Source organism: Schistocerca nitens, chromosome 6 (assembly GCF_023898315.1).
Source record: "Schistocerca nitens isolate TAMUIC-IGC-003100 chromosome 6, iqSchNite1.1, whole genome shotgun sequence".
In the NCBI taxonomy this organism is placed as follows: Eukaryota; Metazoa; Arthropoda; class Insecta; order Orthoptera; family Acrididae; genus Schistocerca; species Schistocerca nitens.
The window spans coordinates 301,624,817-301,639,563 of NC_064619.1; the positions used below are offsets into that span (position 1 = coordinate 301,624,817).

The following is a 14,747-nucleotide window of genomic DNA, read 5'->3' on the forward strand; positions in this document are numbered from 1 at the left end:
TTGCTAAAAAACATTTGAAATCACCGCAGACTATTAACAAAGGTACAAGGATACGGAATAGGCTCCCAGCTATGTGAGTAGCTCGAAGACTTCTTAAGTAACAGAACCCTGTACATCCTCCTCCATGGCGAGTGTTAGACACATCAATATTGTGATGAGTCCCCTAGGAGGAGATAGGACCACCGTTATTCTCTATATACGTAAATGATCTAACGGACAGGGTGAATAGAAATTTACGCTTATTTGCTGATGATGCTATGGCGCACGCTGGTTGGGGAAGGTGTCTAAGATGGGTGACTGTAGGATGATACACGGTAAGTGAGACGTTAATTTCTAGTTCGTGTGATGACTGGGAGCTACCTCTACATGTAGAAAAATGTAAGCTAATGCCGATGAGTAGGAAAGACAAAAGCGACATGTTCGGATACAACATAAGTAGCGTTCTGCTTGACACAGTCAGATCGTTTAAATATATGGACGTAACGTTGCAAAGCTATCTGAAACGCAACGACCATCTAAGTATCGTGGTAGGGGAAGCGAATTGTCGACTTCGGTTTATTGGGAGAATTTTAGGAAAGTGTAGTTGTTCATCTGTAAAGGAGACCGCATATACGATCATCATCATCATCATCATCGTCATTTAAGACTGATTATGCCTTTCAGCGTTCAGTCTGAAGCATAGCCCCTTATAAAATTCCTCCATGATCCCCTATTCAGTGCTAACATTGGTGCCTCTTCTGATGTTAAACCTATTACTTCAAAATCATTCTTAACCGGATCCAGGTACCTTCTCCTTGGTCTGCCCCGGCTCCTCCTACCCTCTACTGCTGAACCCATGAGTCTCTTGGGTAACCTTGCTTCTCCCATGCGTTTAACATGACCCCACCATCTAAGCCTGTTCGCCCTGACTGCTACATCTATAGAGTTCATTCCCAGTTTTTCTTTGATTTCCTCATTGTGGACACCCTCCTGCCATTGTTCCCATCTACTAGTACCAGCAATCATCCTAGCTACTTTCATATCCGTAACCTCAACCTTGTTGATAAGGTAACCTGAATCCACCCAGCTTTCGCTCCCATACAACAAAGTTGGTCGAAAGATTGAACGGTGCACAGATAACTTAGTCTTGGTACTGACTTCCTTCTTGCAGAAGAGAGTAGATCGTAGCTGAGCGCTCACTGCATTAGTTTTGCTGCACCTCGCTTCCAGTTCTTTCACCATGTTGCCATCCTGTGAGAATATGCATCCTAAGTACTTGAAACCGTCCACCTGTTCTAACTTTGTTCCTCCTATTTGGCACTCAATCCGTTTATATTTCTTTCCCACTGACATTACTTTCGTTTTGGAGATGCTAATCTTCATACCATAGTCCTTACATTTCTGATCTAGCTCTGAAATATTACTTTGCAAACTTTCAATCGAATCTGCCTTCACAAGTAAGTCATCCGCATATGCAAGACTGCTTATTTTGTGTTCACATATCTTAATCTCACCCAGCCAGTCTATTGTTTTCAACATATGATCCATAAATAATATTAACAACAGTGGAGACAGGTTGCAGCCTTGTCTTACCCCTGAAACTGCTCTGAACCATGAACTCAATTTACCGTCAACTCTAACTGCTGTAAAGACCTTTAATTGCTTGCAAAAGTTTGCCTCCTATTCCATAATCTCGTAGAACAGACAATAACTTCCTCCTAGGAACCCGGTCATATGCCTTTTCTAGATCTATAAAGCATAGATACAATTCCCTGTTCCACTCGTAACACTTCTCCATTATTTGCCGTAAGCTAAAGATCTGGTCCTGACAACCTCTAAGAGGCCTAAACCCACACTGATTTTCATCCAATTTGTCCTCAACTAATACTCGCACTTTCCTTTCAACAATACCTGAGAAGATTTTACCCACAACGCTGATTAAAGAGATACCTCTGTAGTTGTTACAATCTTTTCTGTTTCCATGTTTAAAGATTGGTGTGATTACTGCTTTTGTCCAGTCTGATGGAACCTGTCCCGACTCCCAGGCCATTTCAATTATCCTGTGTAGCCATTTAACACCTGACATTCCACTGTATTTGATGAGTTCCGACTTAATTTCATCCACCCCAGCTGCTTTATTGCACTGCAATCTATTGACCATTTTCTCCACTTCCTCAAATGTGATCCTATTTCCATCATCATTCCTATCCCATTCTACCTCGAAATCTGAAACATTACTGATCGTATTTTCACCTACATTGAGCAACTCTTCAAAATATTCCCTCCACCTGCCCAAGGCATCGACAGGATTCACCAGCAGTTTTCCTGACCTGTCCAAAATACTTGTCATTTCCTTCTTACCTCCCTTTCGAAGACTGCTAATTACACTCTTGAGTACTGCTGGAGTCTCTGGTATACCCACCAGGTCGGATTAAAGAAAGAAATCGAAGCAATTTAGTGACGGGCTACTAGATTTGTTACCAGTATGTTCGAACAACACGTAATGAGAACTCAAATGTGAGTCTTTGGAGAAAGGGGACATTTTTCTCGAGGAAAACTATTGAGAAAATTTAGAAACCCAGAATCTGAAGCCGACTGCAGAACGATCCCGCTGCCGCCAACACACATTTCGCACATGGACCAAGAAGATATACGAGAGATTATGGCTCATACAGAGGCATACAGACACTCATTTTTCCCTCGCTCTATCTACGAGTGTAACAGGAAAGATGACGACCTATAGTGGTACAGTGTACCCTTCGTTACACTCCGTACGATGGCTTGCAGAGTATATCTGTAGATGTAGATCTGTGAACTACGCCAGTACGATCTCTGGACTATTTTGTTTTGTGTTTGTATGCTATTCAGCGATACAAATGTCTATGTACAGTCCTCAGTGTCCTTTTGCTGGAACATCTTCGAGATGCAGCGTAAGGTAGGCAGCTGGCTGTATCCAGGAATAAAAATTATGGAATATGTTCAAGAGATTCTAAAAAAAATACAATGTTCTTTTTTAAAAAGGATACTTTCTAATTGATTTCCAAAGGTCTATTCCATGAGTGGCAGAAGAAAACATTCCAGTCAGCAAAATGTTTTACTCACAGGCTGGCCTTACCTACTGCCAACAAGAATTCAGATATGGCTCGTGGGTCTACAGGCAGAATCCGCAAAACGACAGGAAGTTGATTAAGGGGCTCCGGAACGCCCTATACTTGCAATGTTAAAATAACGCTTATAAATGGCTCTGAGCACTATGGGACTCAACTGCTGAGGTCATTAGTCCCCTAGAACTTAGAACTAGTTAAACCTAACTAACCTAAGGACATCACAAACATCCATGCCCGAGGCAGGATTCGAACCTGCGACCGTAGCGGTCTTGCGGTTCCAGACTGTAGCGCCTTTAACCGCACGGCCACTTCGGCCGGCTAACGCTTATAAATTACATCTTTCCTCACAAAGTATTTGAGGTAGGAAGTTGAACTTTTTACAGATTATTTATTGGAATATGGGCTACAACTTAACACAGGGATTTTACAAAATTTTAGTTCAGTTATTAAAGATGATTTTTTTTCAATTGTAATGAAAATTCAAAACATTTTTTTGCAATTTTTTATTTATATATTCCAAAATATACAGTTTTTTGGAAAAAGGCTGTGTTAAACTATGCAGAAGGTACTGTGTAACATTTACTGAAAGTTTGATACAAATATGTTTGGACGATCCTTAGAAAACATGTAATTAGAACCTATCTTCATTCCCATATTTCTAAATACCTTGCACCTTACAATGTTGCCATCATTGAAAGTCACAACAGCATCATACACACCAAAGTGAAGTGTTTCTATTCCAACAAATACAGTCTTGCGGATTCTCGACCATATAACACTATTTACACTTTCATTGGGGTTTTGAGTTTTTCCGTGAATACACTTTTTCAACAGTTCAGGTGCTGCTAAGTCTCTGAAAATAGGTTTTATCACCTCCATTATTGCATGAGGCAGACTATGCTTATGATGGTACACTTCACCAGTTAGCAATCCTTTGTTATATTTACACCAACTGTCTTCTTCTTTGGGACACAAGCTATGTTGGGGATTTTCATCGGTTGAAGAAGTATGAAAAAAAAAAGAGCCCAAACAGCCTTCTTCATTTCGTCGACACTTTGTGTATTTTGCCTAATAGCCATTCCATAATAGTTCTGTATTTTGTCAATTACACTGTCAGTTAACCTTCCCTTCCCATCCAACCCTTTACCATCACTGAGTTTTTGTTTTTTGTACGAAGCTTTCAGTCGCCGAAGTCTTGTTCCCATTCGTTTCTGTACGTGTCCAATACACTCACATTTCTGCACTACTACATCATCACCATAGGGCTTCAGTCCTTGAACATGTTTGAAACTTTTAGAATCACCGTCACCAAGGTAATTAACATATCGCACTTTATCACACGCCTCAGAACGCTGGAATATACTGGCAAAACCAGCCACTTCCATTCCTCCACTACTGCCACTATAGTTAGCTTTGCAATTATTTTCATGTGTACCTTTATATTTTTGTGGACATCTACAATACTTTGATATTACTGCTACATCTAAAACTTTCCCTGTATACATACTGGTGGCAGATACTACACCATGAAGAGATGTGTGTCCCCGTTTATGCCAGGTACCATCGAACGCTGCAGTCAAATCTCTGTTACCATTATTTTCCATTACTGCCTCTTCCACAGCGTTCTTCATAGATTCTATACAGACATCTTCTACTTTAGACCCTATTGATTTATTATAGGTCGTAAACTTGGTTGGGGGATTTGGAAGATTCATGATGCCACAGAAAATTGCACCTGCAGTAGCACCCTTACCAACTGAACGCAAGGAATAAACAAATCTAATGTTGTGTTCGTAGATTTTGCTACCATTTTCTTCAGTTGCAGTTACTGCAACACTGTTCCAAAAGGTGGTCATGTATGAACACTTATCACATTTCAGTTGTATTTCACTAGCAAGTCCTACGTGCTTTATTATGGAGAGTTCCAGACCAACTTCACTACAATGAATACATCTTACACAGTTTGAGAAAATTCCTTTGAGAACCGACATATCAAATATTTCATTCACATCAGATTCGGCCATAAAACATTCATAGTTTTCACTCATTGAACCAAGCTTCTTCTGTGAAGTATTTTCTTTCCCACTTTGACTGCTATGGGCAGGTGTGCTTGAGAGGTTAGGTTCACTCACTTGGTTATCGTCTTCATTGTTTACAGTAATAACACATACCTTTGGCTTTCCAACATTTCTCCTTTTCTTAAAAGCCTTCAGAGGATTTCTAATAACTTTACTTTTACTCATTATTATACTTCAACAAAACAGAGACTCAAGAAACAGAATTAATTACGAATATTTTCGAGATAACGACAGAGTAAATAAACATGAAACAATCGACAATCACACCAGCGATATACAGGGTGATTCAAAAAGAATACCACAACTTTAGGAATTTAAAACTCTGCAACGACAAAAGGCAGAGCTAAGCACTATCTGTCGGCGAATTAAGAGAGCTATAAAGTTTCATTTAGTTGTACATTTGTTCGCTTGAGGCGCTGTTGACTAGGCTCAAATGGAAACAGATGAATCTTTCTTTTCAAAGATTGTGTTTAGTGATGAAGCAACTTTCCACACTAACGAGAAAGTCAACCGTCACAATGTCTGTATATGGGGCACTGAGAATCCGCGGGAAACAACTCAGTATGAACGTGCCATTTCAGCCAATAAAGTTTTTGGTCCCTTTTTCTTCGAAGGTGCTACTGTAACTGGACTACAGTATCTGGAGATGTTAGAGAATTGGCTGTTCCCTCAGCTCGAACAAGAAGCACAACAATTCATATTTCAGCAGGATGGAGCGCCACCACATTGGCACTTATCTGTCCGTAACTACCTGAACGTCAACTACCCGAGGCGATGGATCGGCAGCCAGGCAGCCCGTGACAGAGCACTTCATCACTGGCCTCCAAGAAGCCCTGATCTTAACCCATGCGATTTTTTCTTATTGGGGTATGTTAAGGCTATGGTGTTTCGGCCACCTCTCCCGGCCACCATTGATGATTTGAAACGGGAAATAACAGCAGCTATCCAAACTGTTACGCCTGATATGCTACAGAGAGTGTGGAACGAGTTGGAGTATCGGGTTGATATTGCTCGAGTGTCTGGAGGGGGCCATATTGAACATTTCTGAACTTGTTTTTGAGTGAAAAAAAACCTTTTTAAATACTCTTTGTAATGATGTATAACAGAAGGTTATATTATGTTTCTTTCATTAAATACACATTTTTAAAATTGTGGTATTCTTTTTGAATCACCCTGTATATTGAACCATCACAGGTTAGCCACAACACATACTTTATCTCACATCACTAAAACGTACCTGATGAACACGGACGTTAATAATAACACCATTTGACAGCAGTTTAACAGCGCCACAGTGGGTCACGCCCATGTAGAACACATTTCAAAAAAAATTTAAAAATAGTTGTAGTCTTCGGAATTGAATAAATTATATATGTATTAAAAGGTAATAGTCTGCAGATTCAGAAAACGCAAAAAAGTAAAAATTGAACTTTTCATGATTTTGAGCCTTTCCGGAGCCCCTTAAGGCGAGACGAAACGGTGAAAGATGCTGAACAAGAAAAAAAGAAGAATGACCTTACTTAATGGCGGCGAAAATGACTGAACGAGTGCAGCACTCGACACATCCTCACCCATTACATGCTCACACATTGTCTTCAGCCATATGTCCTCGATCTTAGTATTATGTGAAATATTATTATTATCATCATCATCATCATCATCATCATCATCATCATTATATTATTTGGGCCCTACCAGACCATCAATGTACAACAAAGGGCATTTCCAGTGTTCTGTTCAGCTTTCCTTTGTGGCCCTATTACTTCCTTTCTCTCAGAAAGATCTCTTTTCCGCTCGACAGACCACGCTGTTACGGTCTTCTTGGGCTTTTTCCGCCACCCCAACTGTTCAATCGCGAATTTTCGGATCGCATATTTTCTATCCGGTATATCTTGTTCTGTCATCCTCGCTTGGTTGCTTGCTTGCTTCACGTCGTCTTTTACTGTACCAATCCACTTTATTTTAAATTTCAGATCGACAACGGGTTTCGTCGGATTCCACAACCTGCCTAGTTAATGTGGCAGGCTCCTTTCTTGTAATCCGTCAGAAAAATTTTAGCGTGCATTTTTCATATCCGAATAAATATTGGAATATTTTTCAATTTCTTCATTTGCTATTCGTATACGTTCCTTCATCAGTAGAATTTTGACCTAAAATCTCCCTAATTACTTTTCATTCTCTCTTTTGGATTTCTCTGGTGCCTTTTTTTCTTTTTAAAATGAGAGGTTGAGTCCCATGAAGATATATTGGTTTGATGACTACGTTTTAATGTGTCAGTTTAGGGTATTTTTACATTTTTTGTTGTAGATATCTTTTGCAAGTCTGAAGGTTGTTCACATTTTCTGGCAATGAATTTCTAACTAGTCTTTTGCAGGCGATTCTCTTCTATGGTTTCGTCTGAATACCTGAACTAAGAAACTTCCGTAATTAGTGTTTAGAATGTTTGGTGCCACATCGGTGCTACACATGCACTTTTTTTCCAAGTGGTACTTGAATAGCCACTATTTCTGTTGTTCGTCTAAAAATTTCCGTATGTTTTTGTGCTGACTGGACGTCATGACATAGAACCGGCAGATCGTCCTCAAAAGCTAAGCAGTCTAGCATAACACTGGTTCTTTCTAATTTGATTGGTTCGTCAATTTTGAGATCTGACTTCAGTTTTCGCTGTTCTTGGATGATTTTTTCCTAAGACGCAGCTGAAAAGCAATAGAGATAGTACATCATTGTCACACTCCTATCCGAAATTTGTCTCCCAAATTTGACCTTGGATTTTATATTAATTAGTGTTTCACTACTAATTTCCGTGATAATACATTTGATTGTTACTGAAATGTTAGGCGCCTGTGGCTCATTAAATGTGGGGCTGCCCCACCCTAACAGAAATGAACACTCGATCTACGTCTGTTCCAACATGGACGACCTAAGGTTACGGAGAAATCTGATTGACACTGGAATATCGCACGAGGGCAATTGCCAAACGGTAGAGTAGAAGATGCTATTCGCAGCGACAAGAAAAAGAACGTGAAGCAGCAGCGGTGGCAGTAGGCAAGAAGAAGAGTAGAGCCTGGAGCAGACGGCAGTGGGTGGGTTTAGGGGCGGGGGGGGGGGGGGGGGGAGGGAGGGAGGGGGGCGTCGACTGGCCCGTAGCGCACGGCCCGGGGCCATCGCGCCGCCATGAATGCCAGATGAGCACGTAATACGGCGTCCGCGTGTTCCAGTCAATCATCCAATCAATCGCCGGATTAATGAAGCAAACACGCACAAGCTCCGGCGCAGGATGCCACGGTGTGCTCCACGGCTCTGTACCGGACCGGCGTATTGTCAGCTCCCGTGCAGCTTCCGATGAGCATAAACAGAAAACACGTGTTTCCTATTAATGGCTTCTCGTCCTCCTTGTACCACACAGCAACACAGCGGACAGCTACCGCTACTCTGTGATTCTCGTTGTAATGTCGTCCTCGAGGAGCACTCATCTAGCGACAAGTATTCATTTGGCACTCACAACACAACAAGTATATTGAATTCTATTCACTTTGATTTGTTATTTTACTTTTCTGTAGGTTTCCGCGTCCCGTTGTTGTCGATAATTATAAACAGTAGTTTGATCCGACTATATTCTATAAATTTCTGAATAAATTTGGAAGTTAATAAGGACGTCGCATAGATTTCAGGAGTGAACTGTTTTTCAGCTTTAGTAGACGTTCTTAAATATTTTAATCATGTAGTTACTGGTTTGACGAATGATTTCTGTATAATAATAAGCTTCCACCCACAATTTCCATCTTATAAAATTCAATTACAATTGTCGTGGCACCTGCCGGGCTACATGTCCACCATCTGGAGTTAATTCAAAATCTAGCGCTTATTATTAAACGCTGGATGTGTTCATATTTTTGTAGTAATTACTTTTCATAGGAAAAATAAATTACAGATCGTGGTATTTGGTTATGAACATTTTTAGTATCGAATCCAAAGCCAACGTTTTTTTCAATAAGTCATCAGTAATGAAGTTAGCCATTCGAGTACCCAGCTGAGCATGGGCCTCCCAAACGTGTATCTAGATTTTCCTGCAAGACATTTTCAGTTAATCGTATTGAGATGTACATCTATCCCGTCTGTGGTCTTACTGACTTCAGCTCATCTTACCACGGTCGCCGTACTCGTACCTCACTTTCATCCATACATGCAAAATGTATACCGATAGAGTCCGTACACAATAACGCTCTTTATGAAGTTATACATTCGCACTTCTGACGTAACAGTTTGTTTCCAAGTCTCTCTCTCTCTCTCTCTCTCTCTCTCTCTCTCTCTCTCTCTCTCTCTCTCTCACACACACACACACACACACCGTCCCATATTCTCTCACCATTTCACAACAGACTAAAAGGCGATTAGAAGTTCACAACAGCATTTTTGAAGAATCCATCATTTTGATTTGCAGCTTCTTATACTGGCCGTGTTTGCAGTTAAAATTGTTGGATCTGAGGTCCGCCAGTTATGCAAAACATCGTTTTTCTCAGTACCCAAAAAGTAAAAACGAATATAGGCGGGAAAACATCGCGAAAAACTAAATTACATTCTAGAAGATAGCTTAATTCCCAGCAAAATTTCTCATCAACATCGTGTGGTTGCAGATGACAAGCTACCTGTCGTAATTAACACACAAGTGATCCAGAAAATTCATGCACACTAAATGTAAAGGTATTTACAAAAAGAAACGATCTGTTGTTTGAACTAAAATGCACATAATTTTATAATCATTTAACAAAAATGTTCACATTGCAGAATAAACAAAAACGAAAACCCACTGATGATGTGCACAGTGGTGCTGAAACATGTTTGGGTACTGAGAAAAACGGTGTTTTGCATAACTGGCGGACCTCACATCCAACAATTTTTAAAGAAATATGTTTGCCTACTCCGTTCTTTGACAACTCTGTTTTTCCGAGACTACGATGTACGAGAGTCGATAGATCACTGACTTGCTTAAAGTCGTAAGATTATCTATCTTTCAAGAGTGTTCTAAATTTTGGCACAGTTTCCTTCACTTTTCACAGTATTACATGACAAGTACTTATTTACAATGCGAGATGCTGCTCAATATTCATATGATTGTACCACGCTGAATGTGCTAGGACTACTTATAAGTATTTACTATTAACTGGTATTCATTTTTCAATTAAGAAAGAGACATATAAAGTAATGTAGAAGAATTACCTAGTCATTAACATGGCTCCTATATTAACGATTAATTAGATAAAACAGAGTAGGTGTTGGTAAAAAAAAGTTATACAGTTAAATAATAATAATGATTATCAAACATCCAACATTCCACATAACACCTTCACACTATGTTTTTCCCCTTCTTTTTCCATTTCCAGAAAAACTTAGCCCCATAGCACAATACTAGCACCTCTTCCTCTTTCTGAGTTCAACATCTCACTCATTAGAGAGGGATGCTGACTCAGTTTTTCAGGATAGCAAATGGGAAGTTGCGGTACAGAAAATGGCACAGAGATCACTAGTGTGTGTGTGTGTGTGTGTGTGTGTGTGTGTGTGTGTGTGTGTGTGGTGAGTAAAGTGTTATGGAACAATGTGCGTATAGTGTGTGCAGTGACTGACAGTGAGATATGAGTGAACATTGTGGCATCACATTATTTAATGCGTTATTTGTAAGAGAAGTATTGTATACCAGGAGTAAATATAATGATTGTCTCTAACTAGAAGTCTGTAAATGTATGTGCATACAAATTGGTCGAAACTTGTAAATACTTTGACGTGTCCTATATCCTTGTAAAAAGAGATCTACGGATGAATAAAGCTACTAACACTACAACTACTTCATTTGTTTTATCACAATGAAACGTGCGTAGATAATTCTCGAGTATGACGAATGTGTCAGCATTCGGTAAACCACCGCGGGTTTCCTTCCGTGGAACATAAACTTGAAATAACTGTGCCAAGACAAAAATTTACAGCATAAACAGCGGTCGTGTCCCGTCACGCACGACTTTTCAGCGGTTTTCGCACTCGATAGCTATCACACGCTACAAGAACGATTAAGAAGTCACGCTGCGCTGCGCCGTGTCGCTGCAGAAGTCCATATCAGAGAACGCTCCAGCGCTGAATATTCCGCTGCACTGATAAATATTTACAGTACAGTCCGCTGACGAATCAAAAGATACAGCGCAGAAACATGACTGTTACCACGAAAGAGAACAAAAAGCTCATGCACCTTCAATTTCCTTTAGAGCAAGTGTGACCTTAAGGTACGTCCTGCGTGGATTATATCGAGAAAGAATTGGCTCCTACTATACGAAAATGACGCATGCAACGTTTCCTCGCCAGCTCGTGGTAGTTCTCATGTAAGGCAACAACTCTGAGACACGCAAATTTCACCTCACAAATACAAAGGCAGTTGGTTAGTGCTGCATGCTGACGATAAAAACTTTTTTGGAGAATAACACAAAACACGAAATTTAACAAAGGGTGTACTCATATGTTACTAACATTCCCCCGTACTCTACGCGGCATGCGATTTATTGAGTGAAATAATATACAAACTACCTAAATAAGAATTTGCATCTTTTGTGATCCTCAAAGCAGCTAACTGCCATTCGTACGACATTATGTCATAATTATAACGATAATGAGAAATAAAATTTCCACCTGTGATGTGCCACATAACAAAACTTACAAATGAAAATACAATATGCAGACATTTGCCTGCAGCCAGGCTTTATGGTGGAGAGCATAACTTCGAAATCTTTTGTAACCGCTGTTAAGAATTTAGGTCACTGTAAGAAGGCAGAGGGCTTTAAAGACTTTACAAGAGCCGCGTGACGAATTTGGTCGCCTCTGTACTTGCGACAGGGAGGGCATTGTTCGTGTTGGGGGTCGCTGTCTCCCGTGATAGTATGAATTATCTCCTTGATATAAACAAGAATTTTCGCAGCATTGCGAGCTTCAGACACTTCCTGTTGATTGTCCTGTTGTACTACCTAGATGCGAGAAACAGTGAAGAGCAGAATACTGGGTGGTTTCATGGAGTTCACAAGGGAAATGGAGGGGGGAGGCACTTCCCCCTCCTGGTACCTGGGATTTAACATTGCCCACCGCGATGGGAAATACTGCAGTTTCAGTAACGACTATGCATTTTGGGTTTTCTTAGTTACCACACTGTTCACGATAAGTTATGCCGATTCCTTGCCGTGGCTACGGTTTCTGCGCTTTTCTGCAATTAAGATGGATGCGAACCTTTACGGAACAGTGCTGAAATAACATCGATCTTTCTCTATCGCTTCCTCGTTCACCCCTTGCAGAAAGCAGCAGGTCCAGCAGCCTGGCACGTGGCACGCGGATTCCGTCGCCAGTTGGAGACACATCACAAACATGTGAGCTGCATACGTGCCACTCACGCATCCCCTTCTAAAGATATTCTGGCTGCACAAAGGAACCACGACAGTGGTTTGCCACTTGTTTGTGGACAAGGAAAACACAGGGTGGCCTGCTGATTCTACATGGTTTTATATGACACAGCTACACTCTGCAGTACAATCTCAAGAACACAGTTTTGCTATACTGTAGGCGTGTGCATCAATAATTAATGTATACACCATAACGCATCAGACGAAAGACATAAATACCATTTTCTGAACTCAGCGCCACGTACCATCAAAGAGCTCCGAAATATGCAGTCCGGCTGACAAGCTGGAGAATTATGTGACAAACTGGAGATGCGAGGATTGCCTTACTGCAGTACTAGGCTGCTGTTTGAGTGTGATTTTGGAAGAGTTCCTGCAATGATGAGCCAGTAGTTGTACATTGGCCCTGGGTTACACTTTACCTAACCAGCAAAAAAAAAAGTAGCTTTCAAAACACTTGTTCAACTTCATCTATGCCAATCGACACTAAAAACAGAAATCGTGAAAGTAATGCAGTACATCCATTAGAGTGAACAGCTGTGAAGTCATAATCAACAGCAAACACAAAGCAGGCATCAAAGTTGAAATCTTTAAGTTTATTCCCTGTTTCTCCACTACGAGTGGTGTTAATGTGGCATTTCTGTTCATGCCCAGCAGGATCATCTTAGTCATTCTGATTATTTTTCCTATTTCACATTTTTAATTTCAGTTTGAACTTAATATTATGAGAGTATGAATACGTTATTTTTGTGATTATTTTCTAAATTTACTTCGTAGCTAATTGCGTGCCCTTGAGAAAAATAGAAGGATATAATTTCAGAGTGCTGAATGAAAAAGATACCGTCCATATTCGAATTAAAACATAAAAAGACTTACTTTGCATATATTATTGAAAGATGCTTACAGTTATTTATCAAAGGATTCTACATTAAAAATACTATATTACTATTTCGAGATACAATAAGTTTTGCGAAATTCTTGAAAATTTAATTCTCGAGGCACCACATGTCTTCAAATTTGCCGAATTAGTTATACCAAAATTGGCAGTTTTGAATCTTGCCGTTTCTTGGTAAAATTTCTGTGGACGCCATTGATGGATTTGAAAATATTTATTTTCCTGTTACTATTGTAGCATATTATAAAACAATGTGTAACGTAGAATGTAAACTATTTATAATGTGAAAGCCTCTGCTACTGGTGAGTACTCCATAGCGTTGTCGTGAAAATCATTTTCTGTTAGTTGATTGCTGAATTCTGCCCTGCACTTGACGAGAAAGATACACATTGTTACTATTATTCAGCCTATTTGAGATTAAAACACATCCCGTGTTAACCAAGGATCAATTAATTATTTCGGCCATAACCTAATATTTTTATTTTCTTATTATTTTCAAAAAAGGAAACAATTCATTCGAGCACGGGAAACTAAAATCCTCACGGTCCGACGATCTACAGAGAAAATAGTGTCGCCGCTGTCATGTAAATTACATCTAATTCTCTCACTGAATGCTACTGCAAAATTGTGCTTAGGCATTATTTAATATGAGGCTATGTAGTAGTTTAGATAGCAAACAGAGATACGTAGAGAAGGAGAAATTGCTGTGCTACATAGTTTGGGCTCAACGAGCTGCGTGTTTAACATTTAGTACAAGTATCGGTGTTTGTATTTTCAATGCGTGTGTACTTTAATATGCTTCTTGTGAGTCCTGAGCACGTTGTTCAATCAATACCTCCTACGCCGGTGTCCACCTCACTCCGGATTCTCGTTCCATTCTGAAACTTTAGTATCTTCCGTAATCTTCTCTGCATGGTTTCTTGTCACTGATTGCATACGAATTTGTCTGAGAACTTTTTTCCTTTCTTACACCCAAACCCGCAGATGTCAGACACTCAGATCGGTACCAAACGTTGTGTATCGATAGAGTATAAGCCAAACACCGATTTAGTTCGTTCTATGTACTGTCATCCAGTAGACCAAGCGGAAACGGTAATTAAATGTAACACCAGAACTACGGAGCACAGGAAAAGCGTATCTGTGAATTAATCTTTTGTAGATCTCGCGTGGGTAAGTTGGTAGAGCGTCAGGTCGTCGTACCGAAGGTCCCTCGTTCAAACCCCACAGATGATTTTTTTTTTAGCTACTTACGCGTGAAACTGTT

General features: G+C 40.1%; 1 protein-coding gene across 5 annotated transcripts in view; it reads right to left on the reverse strand.

Moving 5' to 3' along the window:
* The window catches only part of LOC126262573 (S phase cyclin A-associated protein in the endoplasmic reticulum), a 620,393-nt gene that overhangs the window by 209,726 nt on the left and 395,920 nt on the right, over positions 1 to 14,747 (reverse strand). The window lies entirely within an intron of this gene.